Source organism: Monodelphis domestica, chromosome X (assembly GCF_027887165.1).
Source record: "Monodelphis domestica isolate mMonDom1 chromosome X, mMonDom1.pri, whole genome shotgun sequence".
Taxonomy (NCBI): Eukaryota; Metazoa; Chordata; class Mammalia; order Didelphimorphia; family Didelphidae; genus Monodelphis; species Monodelphis domestica.
In genome coordinates this window covers 30,752,507-30,764,418 of record NC_077235.1, presented here as the reverse complement: position 1 = coordinate 30,764,418, position 11,912 = coordinate 30,752,507, and the positions used below count along the sequence as shown (strand labels likewise).

Genomic DNA, 11,912 nt, shown 5'->3' with positions numbered 1-11,912 from the left:
ATAATGCAAAAATTCCTGATCTAGTCCAACCCCCTCATTTTAGATGAGGAGACTAAGCCAATGGAGGTTAAGTGACTTGCCTAGAGTCATAGAGATTAGTCGGTAGCAGAACTCAAATTTGAACCCAAGATTTCTGGCTCCAAATGATTCCCTATCTCTGGAATTATTCAAAGGGAAGCTGGGTGGCCACTTCTCAGGAGGACATGGCAGTAGGAAGACATAAGACACATGTTGAAGATACTGGCCTGCCAGCTTTGCCTAGCCTCCTAGAGAATGAATCTCACTGCTGGGGGAATAAGGCAATGGCCCCACGGGTGAAAACCTAGAGGAATCAAATCCTGAAAGACCAGAGTCTTGGCAACTAAGAAGAGTACCCACTCCTCAGTGATATGGGTCACTTGGGCGAAGCAAGAAGCAAAATATCCTGGAGAAGATTAGCCCAACAGCTGCATTTTCCAGGCATAAAGATAATGTCTTGGAGCTGATCTCCCTCACAGAAGTGCATTCTGGGAAAGAACAAAATAAATTACTCTCAGACAGAATTCAGCTGAAAACAAACTCCAAAGCCTGCCCTGGGACCATTTTTTTAAATGTTTTTAATGTTTCTAAAGTGAATTTGTTTGGTGGGTGATGAAAGAGCTGAGATGGATTGCCTTAGAGAATGAAGGCCTCTGTTATAAGCAGAAGAGGGCCTGATATGGAATGGGGAGGGAAAAGCAGGGAATAGCAGTGACCTGAGTTCCTGGAAACCACCTCATCACCTGGCATCCTGAAAGCTAGGCTAGCCTGCTTAGACTATCAGCACTGTGGGGGGACTTGAGCACATAGAGACAGAATACGAGAGCAGGAAGGAGGTACAGAGAATATTAGAGCTGTGTGTGTGATGGGGGATATAATAAGGAACAGGTCTGGAAGAGGCCTTAGAAAATAGAACCTAGAGTACTCATTCAGTCCAATTACCTTATTTTATCAAAAAAAGAAACTGAGGTCCAGAGAGAGAGTAGCTTGCCCCAAAGCGAGGCTATGGTAGATTCAGGACTAGACCCCAAGTCTCTTTGATGGGCTCCTTTTGCCAAATCCCTTCTCTGTGTGCCAAAGCATGCAAGACTTCATTCTGGAACCCACAGAAGGCTACCCCGCCCCAGAGTAGGGAGTTCTAATCACAAGAGGACAAGGGAGACAGGGACTGAAGTTGCTCCTGAGGCAAGAACTCACCTCAAAGGGCAATAGGGTCTGGAGATGCTAGGTTCTTGTTCTACTGGCCTTTTCCTAACTCTATGCTGTGCTGCTATGGGTAAATGCTTAGTGATTGAAGAAAAGATGCTCCCCTGCCCCACACCACAGTGGCCTTCCACATACAGGGACCAATGGGTTTCATAGCTCATCCAAAAGGCCAAGTAGAAGAGGATCCTAGACATAAAGATGAGGAAGTAAGAGGAAGAACAGGGTAGAGCAGGGGAGAATGACAACATAGGATTTTGGGTCCCCATTAAAAAGCATGAGTGTGTCCTATTGCTGCCAAATGAGGCAGAGGAAAGGTCTACCTCAAAGACTGGCCCAAATGAAGAGGGGCACCAAGTACCTATGGAAGGCCTGCCCCTTCGGGAAAATCCTGGCCTTGAGCACATTCCCAAGGATGACATCAATGGGGGAGCCCTGCCAAAAATGGGACTTTCCCATTTCTGCAACAACAAAGGATCCCACCCCCAACTTCCTCAAGCTCGGCCTCATCCCACCCCACCTCTCTCTCCTTATCTCTTATTTTGGATTCTTCTCCTCCCATCACTGGGTCACCACAACTCCTGCTCCCACGACTTCTACACTCCTTTTTGGTGAGAGAGAGAGAGAGAGAGAGAGAGAGGGTGTGTGTGTGTGTAAAGAATCTGGTCAAGTGTTCAAAAACACTAATATTGGTCATTAATAATAGAAGCAGGTGACTGTGCCTCTGAAAGATGCTTTCTGAATCCTTTTTCTGCTATATTTGTGACCTACTAAACTGAAATAAAAAGAACTGACATATGGACCTAGCCAAAGTGGATTTATATCCCTCACCTTGCTGCTCATGGGGCGGCCACACACAGAGTCCACGGTGCTTGAGGGCCTATTTCATCAGGGTGGCAGGAAGGATGACAGTACCAGGGGGACATGGCCACGAGGCCACCCTAAACTCTCCAGGACAATTGGCTATCTCTTTGCTGTTATCTGTGGGCTCTCAATTGCCCACTGTTTGGGCTCCAAATAGAAGCCCTTGTGGCAAAGGCTTGAGGCAAGTTTATTAAAGTTAGTGTAGAACCTGAAGCCCCCACAGAAAAAAACAAGTTGAAAGTTTACTGGGTTCCCCACTGAACTCTGTTTGCTTGCACATCCACCTGAGCCCCTAGTTACACTGATCCTGCCCTATCAGCTGGTCTAATGTAACACTACCTAGATCAGAAGGGAAAATACTTCCCGCAATAAGATGCAGTGAAAGGCTGGAGAGAAGGCCAGTATCCTACCTCAGCACCCCCGAACAGCAAGAGAGGCACCAAGGAAATTTTGATGCTCTAATGGACCTATAATCCATCATGGTACTCCATCATGCTCAATATCGTGGGAATCTCGTCCTTGTCCTCCTGTAAAACTGACATAGAGAGGTCCACCCAGTGAGCTGGAAGCCTTCCTCTACATCCTCTCTTACCATCACATGTACACCAGTGGGGAACATAGCCTGTTAATTAGTTATCCTTCACTCTTTTTTCTAAACCCTTACCTTCTGTCTTAGTCTCAATTCTAAGACAGAAGACTGGCAGGGACTAGGCAATCAGAGTGGGTCACATAGCTAGGAAGTGTCTGAGGCCAAATTTGAACCCAGATCCTCTTGGCACCAGGTCCATGCTACCTAGCTGTCCCTATCCTTCACTCTTACTACCTGTACAATTCATCTTTTCCCCATTCACATATTTCTCTGATGCCACTTTGTACAATACCTTAGTTGTAACAGTGTTTGTTGTAAAGCAGCTTATACCCACTATATGCCTATCACCTTTTTTCTATTTTAATTTTTTGGAATTAACCAAAACCTATTTTCTATCCCTTCTACTTTCCTGTCCATCTTCAGTGAAAAGGAAAAAAAAACCAAAACCTTAGTAATAAATACATATAGCCAAGCAAAACACAGTCCCATATTGGTCATGTAAAAAAAATCTGTCAGTCTGCATTCCTAGTTGATATTCTGTCTGTCAGGAGGTGGGTGGCATGTTTCATCATGACTCCTCTGGAATCATTTCTAATCATTGCATTGATCAGAATTCTGAAGTCTCTCATAGTTGTTTGTCTTTATAATGTTATTGTTATTTTATAAGTTGTTTTGGTTCTATTCGCATCATCACCCTGCATCAGTTCATATGAGTCTTCCCGGGTTTCTCTGAAGTCATCCCCTTCATCATTTCTTATACCACAGTAGTATTCCATCGTCTTCACATACCAAAACTTGTTCAACCATTCTCCAATAGAAAGGTACCCTCTTTAGTTTCCAGTTCTTTGTCAGCACAAAAATAGCTACTATAATATTTTTGCCTGGGGTCCTTTTTCTCTTTCTTTGATTTCTTTGGGGTATGGTACTGGTATCACTGAATCAAAGGATGTGCACATTTTAATAACTTTGAGGACACAATTCTAAATTGCTTTCCAGAATGGCTGGACCAGTTTATAGTTTTATCAATAAGGTTTTAATGTTTCCCACGACTGCTCTAATACCTATCATTTTTCTTTTTGCTCAACTTTGCTTTAATTTGCATTGCTCTAATTATTAGAGATTTGGAGCATGTTTCAAATGAATATTAAAAGTTTAGATTTCAACAAGGGGATGCCCGTCAATTGGGGAATGGCTGAACAAATTGTGGTATATGTTGGTGATGGAGTACTATTGTGCAAAAAGGAATAATAAAGTGGAGGAATTCCATGGAGACTGGAACAACCTCCAGGAAGTGATGCAGAGTGAAAGGAGCAGAACCAGGAGAACACTGTACACAGAGACTAATACACTGTGGTATAATCGAACGTAATGGACTTCTCCATTAGTGGTGGTGTAATGTCCCTGAACAATCTGCAGGGATCTAGGAGAAAAAATACTATCCATAAGCAGAGGACAAACTATGGGAGTAGAAACACCGAGGAAAAGCAACTGCCTGACTACAGTGGCTGAGGGGACATGACAGAGGAGAGACTCTAAACAAACACTCTAATGCAAATATTAACAACATGGCAATGGGTTCGAATCAAGAACACATGTGATACCCAGTGGAATCACGCATCGGCTCCGGGGGCGGGTGGGAGGGAGGAAAAGAAAATGATCTTTGTCCTTAATGAATAATGCATGGAAATGATCAAATAAAATACTATAAAATTAAATAAATAAATAAATAAATAAAAGCTTAGATTTCTTCATCCAAAAGCTACCTGTTAATACTTTTAGTCATTTATCAATAAGGAAATAGTCACCTTTTCAAATAATTGTAAAATAATCTGAGATTTTTCCATACCTTTGGAATCTTCCCCCTTGTACTTGAGAAATAATCCCTGAATGTCTTAAGAATCACACTACCTCCAATATGGTCCTACCTCTGTGTATGGTTGGTCTAGTTCAGTTAATCTTACTGTGTTAATTTTCTTTGGTGCCATTTCCACAGTAGTAGCTCTGGGAATGTGATAGCTCCAATGTCCCTGATGGATAAAAAAAAAAGCTTGTTATAGAAATCTTTACAGATCTTCTCCATTGTTCATCTATTTGTCAGGCTAATCCTATTTTATCCTGAAAGATCTTCAGGCTGACTTTGCTAATTGGAGTATATTTCTAATCTTTCTTGGAAAGTTTATTCTTAGTTAGAAAGTCATGAAACCAAATGAATGAAAGGGGAAGGACGGGTAAAAAACAGGAGAGGAAGGTGACTTCCCGCAAGAGATACTAAATGAGGTGTGGTATCTAAGTCAACTCCCCTCTACAATCTCCAACACAATAAGAACTGGGCCAAATAGAGTGAAAGAATAACAAACAAGACAAAGGAAAAATACTTCACAACAAAAACCTCAGAGTAAAGCAAACAGAATGCCTGGTGACAAAAGAAAAAGTGAGTAAAAAATTGGCAAATATTATAGAGTAAAGGAAATTTAATTTTAGAAAAAAGACCTAATGAAAGGGAAAATATTGCTATAATTATGAGATACCTCCAGAAATTATAATGAAATAACTTAAAGAACCTATCAAATGGTTCAGAAGGAAAGTGAAAATTTAAAAGAAGAAATGAGGATGGAAAATAGAGCTAAGAAGAAATTTTAAAAGTAAGCAAGAGAATATGGACAATTTAGAATAAAATTGCCTAATAATATCTCTCACAAAATAGTAGATTTTCTGAAAAAAAATGAATGGAATATTTGAACTCAAAAAGGCAGTGGCTGAAGATGAACAGAATAAAACTGAAAAACAATCAGGTTCCCAGACACTTTCTAGCTTTGTGAACATGGGCAAGTCACTAAATCCCAATTACTATTCTTCTACCTTGGAACATATACTTAGTATTGATTCTAAGACAGAAGGTAAGGCTTTAAAAAATCGACAATGCAATTGAAAGAACAAATGAATTCTCTACAAGTCAGAGCAAGTGACTTTGAAGACAAAATGTGCAGAGATAATCAAAGGATCATAGGTCTTTTGAGGAAAGAAAGATGAATGAAAAAGTCTGAATCTTATTATACTTCAGCAAATCATACAAGAAAATTGCTCAGAAGTATTGAAAACAGAGAGTAAAGTATAATTTGATAGAATCCGTAGGACATTGGTAGAAAAAAAAACCTGAATTTAACTCTGGAAGAAATGTTATACAAGTTTCCTTATTTCAATATTAAACTACAAGTCTTGTAAACAGTTAAAAAGTCCCTCATATACCAAAGAAAAACAGTCCAAAGCTAATATGCAAAATGAGGCACACATTTTTGGAATGGCCAATATGGGAATTGGTTTGGCTTGATTTTGCATACTGGTTACTAAGATTTTTTTTCTTTTTTTTCTTCAGTGAAGGGGAAGTGTGAGGGAGAAAAAATAAATGCTTGATAATTGAAAACATACAATTTAATATAAAAATGAAAGAAAAAAACAGCTAAAATATCAAGTATAATAAAAAATCATGCTATTTAAATTTAATGTACAGATTCAGCACCATACCAGTCAATCTACCAAGGAGTTAATTTATAGAACTAGACTTTTTTTTAATTCATTTGGAGAGACAAAAGGTCAAGAATTTCAAGAGAAAAAAAATGAAAAAAACTAGGAATGAAGGAAGCCTAGTATTACCAGATCATGAATTACATTATAAAGCTGTAATCACCAAGAGTATTCGGTAATGGTTACAAAAATAGAAAAGTAGATCAGTAGAATAGGCTAGCCAAGGAAGATCTAGAAGGAAACAAACTGTACGTGCAGAAACACAAATGATGGAGGGAAGGGTTCTGTATTCAACAACAGCTGCGGGAAAAATCAGAAAGCTGTTTGGCAGAAAATAGGGTTAGAACAATTTCTTAAGCCATATACTGCAATAAGCTTCACATGCATAAGAAATGAGTAAACCAAAAAAGATTCCTACCAGTATATTTTTAAAATCCCACTACTATTATAGTTTTAGGGGATCAAGAGGGAGGAAAGAGCCACAAACCAACCACCTTCCAGATTCTGGGGACAGGAGATGGGAAAAAAGAGAAGAAAAAACAAGAACCAAACTATATGGGAGTGCCTTACGTGGCCATTTAGACAATGGCGGAATGTCTGAACTTAATAAAATATTCTTCTGCCATGAGAAATAATGAAAGAGGTTAGCTATTTTAGAGCATTCTGGGTAGCATGAATGGGACACGGCCTGGAGAACAATTTCTCTAATGATAACGTGAGAAAAAACAACTCTGAAAGACTTAAGAGCTCTGGCATATTACCCATCTGCTGCTGGGCATTCTTGGACATTGCCACCATGGGGCATTTGCTCTACTATGTTTATTTGTTATAAAGGTTTTTTTTTTTAATTTTCTCAGTTTTTAATTGGAGGAAGGGAGAACTAGTGATGCTAAAAAAAGAGGGCTGGTGGAACATTTTTAAAAGCATAGAAGAGAGCAGATGAGAAGGAAGCACAGATAAGCAAGCCTTAAAAATAACATTGGGGGATGCAGCTAGGTAGTTCAAAGGATTGAGTGCAAGGCTCAGAGACAGGAGGTCCTGGGTTCAAATGTGACCTCAGGCACATCCTAGCTTGGTGACTGTGGACAAGTCACTTAACCCTCATTAAGTAGCCCTGACAGCTCTTCTGCCTCAGAACAGACACACAGTATTAATTCTAAGATCGAAGGTAATGGTTTTAAAAGAAAAGAATATGTGGGATTTATTGTATACTTTTTTCAAATAAGTGGCATGAAATAGAGATGAATGGTTCCATCCAGAACATTCTTTTGTGTGTTCTGCTTTGTATACAGAAATGCTCTTAACTTCAGAATTTAAAAATGTAAATCTACCCAAAGGAAAAGCTATATTTCCTCTCTCCTCACTCACTTGTCAACCTCTTAAAAGCTGGCTTGGACCCTCATCACTCAGATGAAAGCACTCTCTTCAAAGTTACCAATAATCTCAACTTTTGTCTGCGTGTGTGACTGATGGACCGTCGGAGAACACCACTGCTCCCCTCCATATGTTAGGCCAAATAGAGGAAGTCTCCTCTGCCTGCATCCTTCACAAAGATGAGGTTGTCAAGGTCATGGAGGATAAAATTAACGCACTCATTAAAGCAGCAGGTGTAAGTGTGGAACCATTCTGGCCTGGCTTATTTGCAAAGGCCTTGTCCAATGTAAACACTGGAAGTCTCATCTGCCCTGTAGGAGTGGTGGACCTACCCCAGCAGCTGGAGGTGCCGCTCCTGCTAGAACAGCTGCCCCTGCTGAGGAGAAGAAAGAGGAAGCCAAAAAAAAGAAAAATCCGAGGAGTCCGATGATGAAATGGGCTTGGGGCTGTTTGACTAAACAGTTTTGGTATCGCTGAATTAAAAGGCTTAACTCAACTCAAAAAACACAGACATGAGTAGCACAGGATGGACAGGCATGGCTAGGTTGTCAGCTGCACAGATGAAAAACTCCCCAATGGATGAGATCATGGATACATTTGAGCTGAGAATGTCACATACGTATACGTGTGCATGTTGCCTCTCCCGTTTAAATGTAAGTTCCTAGAGAGCAGGGTTTGGTTTTCTTTGGCCTTTGTGTTTTCAGCACTTGACAAAGCTTCCTACCTTCCTGGTATTTACCACCTGCTTGTAGTTGATTGGTTGCCATGTTCGCCATCCTTCTCTCAATTCTCATCCTTCCTGACCTCCCTGCAGCACTTAACAGTGCTTCTCCTCCTAGACACTCTCATCCCTGGGGTGTCTATTAATAACTGGACCAAAAAGTTTAATGATTCCTTATTGCTCCTATGATCAAGTAGAGACTCCAATGTTTGACTTTTAATGCCCTTCACATTCTGACTAGTCTTATTATTTATTACTCCCCGTTAGTCTCCTTGCTCTTCCTCACACAGAATATCACCCCTTCCCACCTCTGGGCCTTTGCACTGGCTATTTCCCATACCTGGTATATTCTCTCGCCTCCTCTGGTGTTTTTTTAAACCCTCACCTTCTGTCTTGGAATCAGTACTGTGTATTGGTTCCAAGGCAGAAGAGTGGTAAGGGCTAGGCAATGGGGGTCAAGTGACTTGCCCAGGGTCACACAGCTAGGAAGTGTCTGAGGCCAGATTTGAACCCAGGACGTCCCATCACTGGGCCTGGCCCTCAATCCACTGAGATACCCAGCTGCCCCCCTCTGGTGTTTTTTTAATTCCTAATCTTAGGCCAATATCCTAATGTAAAGCCTAGATGGTTTCAAGATGCAGCTCACATCCCATGAGGCCTTTGCTGCTGCCCGCAGATGCTGGTGCCCTCCCCAGATCACTTTGGCCTTCGCTTCTGATATATTTTGTACTCACTTATGCTGCAGTAAGCTCTTCTGAGGACAAGGACTGGTTTCTTTTGTCTTTTTCTAGCACTTACCATCAAAGCAAGCCTTAGTAAATGCTTGTCGATTCCTTGATTGATTGATGCAGCTTCCCCCTGATTCCTCTCTAGAGCAATCGTTTGACTTTTACACAGCTTTGAACTGAAGGACTGAATCTGGAGCACAGGAAACCTTAAATCCAGTATGGGTTCAGGGCTACTTCCAAATTCCCACTGGCTAACCGTAACCCCTAGGGGCCGGGGCTGAACTCTGTAACTTTCCCAATATCATTTAATGAGTTAACATCTCCCCAATGCCAATTGATCAATTAACATCAGTCAGCTTTTACAAAAGGGTAGTTACTCAGAAGGTATAGCAATAACCAAAGTATGCTGCCATCTCTCTAATACAGGAATCTTACTCTCCCCTCTACACTCCTACTTGGTTCTCAGAGAGAAAAGAATCAAAGTGGTAATTACACTATATACCAGTGATGGCGAACCTTTTAGAAATGGAGTGCTGGGCCCCGCCTCCCCCAGACAAAGTGCCATGCCAACCCACCCCCCAGAGACCAAGTGCCATGCCCCCACCTTACTCTGCACAGGGGAGGGAGAAAGCACTCCCATTGGGTTGCTGGGCAGAGGGGCAGGTGAAGTGAGGAATGTCCTCAGAGAATATAGAGAGAGGGAGGGGAATGGCACAAATTCTCGGCTCCCTTCCAGCTCTGCCACCTGTGAGCTGCCCACTTTACCCCACTGGGTGCTCCCATTGTGCTGCTGGGCAAAGGGGAGGATGTGAAAAAATGTCCTCAGGCACAAGGGAAAGGGGGAAGGGAGCAGCTCTGCCTTTCTAGTAACTCGGGGGGTGCCCACAGAGAGCACTCTACATGCCATCTTTGGCACCCGTGCCATAGGTTCACCATCACTGCTATATATAATATATACCCCACTCCTGCCACTGAGGGAATAAGCTCTTTCCTGGCCCTGGAGGCCCTTTTCTCCCATTTTGGAGTCATCACCAAGTTCGGTCCTAATTGTGGTATAGCTAGAGAAAGGGGGATCCTTTGCTTGGCTTCACTGGCTCTTTGCTGCCCTACATCAATCAGGACACTATTCAGGGATACCATGAGGTCTCCAGGACTCCAGTTGCTGGTGGGCCCTCAGACGGATTTGATGGATCTCCCATCTTGCTGGCTAACTGGGAGCTCCCCATGATAGATCTTCCAGACCCACCAACCACCTGGGTACTAGCATCTCAGGATATCCATTGACCTACGATCAGGAACAGAAAGAAACACCAGAAAAAGAGGCACTATGTGTTTGTTGACAGATACAAGGAATCCAGTGGGGCAGTAGCTTCTACTGGTCCTCTGACCCCAAGATATATAGTACTTCTTCCTTTTCTGAAGCCATCAGGGATGGGAGATTGTCTATTCAAACCTTTGGTATGGCCAGTCAGTTCCACCTCAGCAGCCAATCAAAAGACTTTTTGTTACCACATAGTAAACAGACAAGAAAAAGTCAGAGGATACCTGCAAGTGCTCTATAGTGGGAGAAAGGGTTGGGGAGCAGGAAGCAGGCTTGTCAAACTTCTATGTGGCTTGGAACAAGGCCAGAAATGTTCCCTGCCAGGAGTAAGGCCAGCATGCTCTAAGGACCCAACCCTCATTGGCCAGTCCATGTCTGCCACTCAAGCCACCCTATTACAAGGGAAAAGCAGTGGAGTAAGGATTGGAGACCTAACTTCACTGACTACCAGCCTAGCACTGCTTGCCCTCAATCTACCTTGTCAGAATGAAAAAACATTTCTCACCACACACGTCTCAGCATCGGTTTTCTCCTCATGTATACACAACACATGCGATTTTCCAGGCCCTGTGCCTCCCCTGAACCATTGCCTAATGGATAATAGTTTGATAAGGACAGCAATGAGGTCTTGCATTTCTTGGTTATAAATGGAATTTCCTTTGAACAGGAGCAGGCTGGGTTTGAAATAAGCCTTCCAAAATCACCCACAAATAGCAAAGTAGCCATTCTGAAGTTTGATGACTTTGGGGTATTTTCTAATCTTTCATTAAGTCATCAGGCATACACATAAGAATTGGAAGTAGGAGACTTGGAGATTATATAGTCTTCTTCCTTCTCCTTTAACAGATCAGGAAACTGAGGTCACCAGAAAGGTTAAGTGACTGGTCCAAGTAAAAGAAGCAGAGGTGAGATTTGGAGTGGTGCCAAAGAGAGAAGTGTCATTCCAGGGTGAGGAGCAGTAACCAGCCCCAGGTTCTCTACTGATTGAATTAGTGCAGTGATGGCAAACCTTTTAGAGGGCAGGTGATGTGAAAAATGTCCTAAGGTACCTATGGAAAGGGGGAAGGGAGCAGCCCGGCCCCATATCAATCTGGCTTTCTAGTAATGAACTCTGGCAAACATTGTGCTAGGGCAATGGTGCAAATACCCACAGAGAGGGCTCTGAGTGCCCCCTCTGGCCTGCATGCCATAGGTTCACCATCAATGGAGCTAGTGCAAAAGTCACCTGCAGATGTGTGGTTCTAAAGACAGGAATGAAGCTGTTCCTGCCCCTGACTCAATCTGAAGGCTGCAATGGAATATCTAGGGCAGGAATCTCAGACCCAAGGGGATTCTGCAGTTCTGCTACTCTGAAACAACAGAGCTTCCCAACTGGATGACAGGAGTGAAATCCACTGTCTATGGGAATTCCAAAGTAGGCAATTTGCTCAGATCAAAATCCAGGACAGAGAACTTTAAGAGCTCAGACCAGGAGGGCAGTGATCAGACTTTTCCCAAGATCAGACCACACTAGGAGCACTGAAAGCTTAAAAGTCCCCAACCTGAGCTGTTCCTGAGATCCTAGAAAAAAAT

At 42.4% G+C, this 11,912-nt stretch overlaps 1 long non-coding RNA gene across 1 annotated transcript in view; it reads right to left on the bottom strand.

Moving 5' to 3' along the window:
- Positions 1-4,541: 4,541 nt before the first annotated feature.
- LOC103094104 (uncharacterized) overlaps positions 4,542-11,912 on the bottom strand; it is a 73,069-nt gene continuing 65,698 nt past the window's right edge. Inside the window, exon 10 of the long non-coding RNA XR_008914420.1 lies at positions 4,542-4,701. This is a non-coding gene — a long non-coding RNA (uncharacterized LOC103094104). The remainder of the gene's footprint in view (positions 4,702-11,912) is intronic.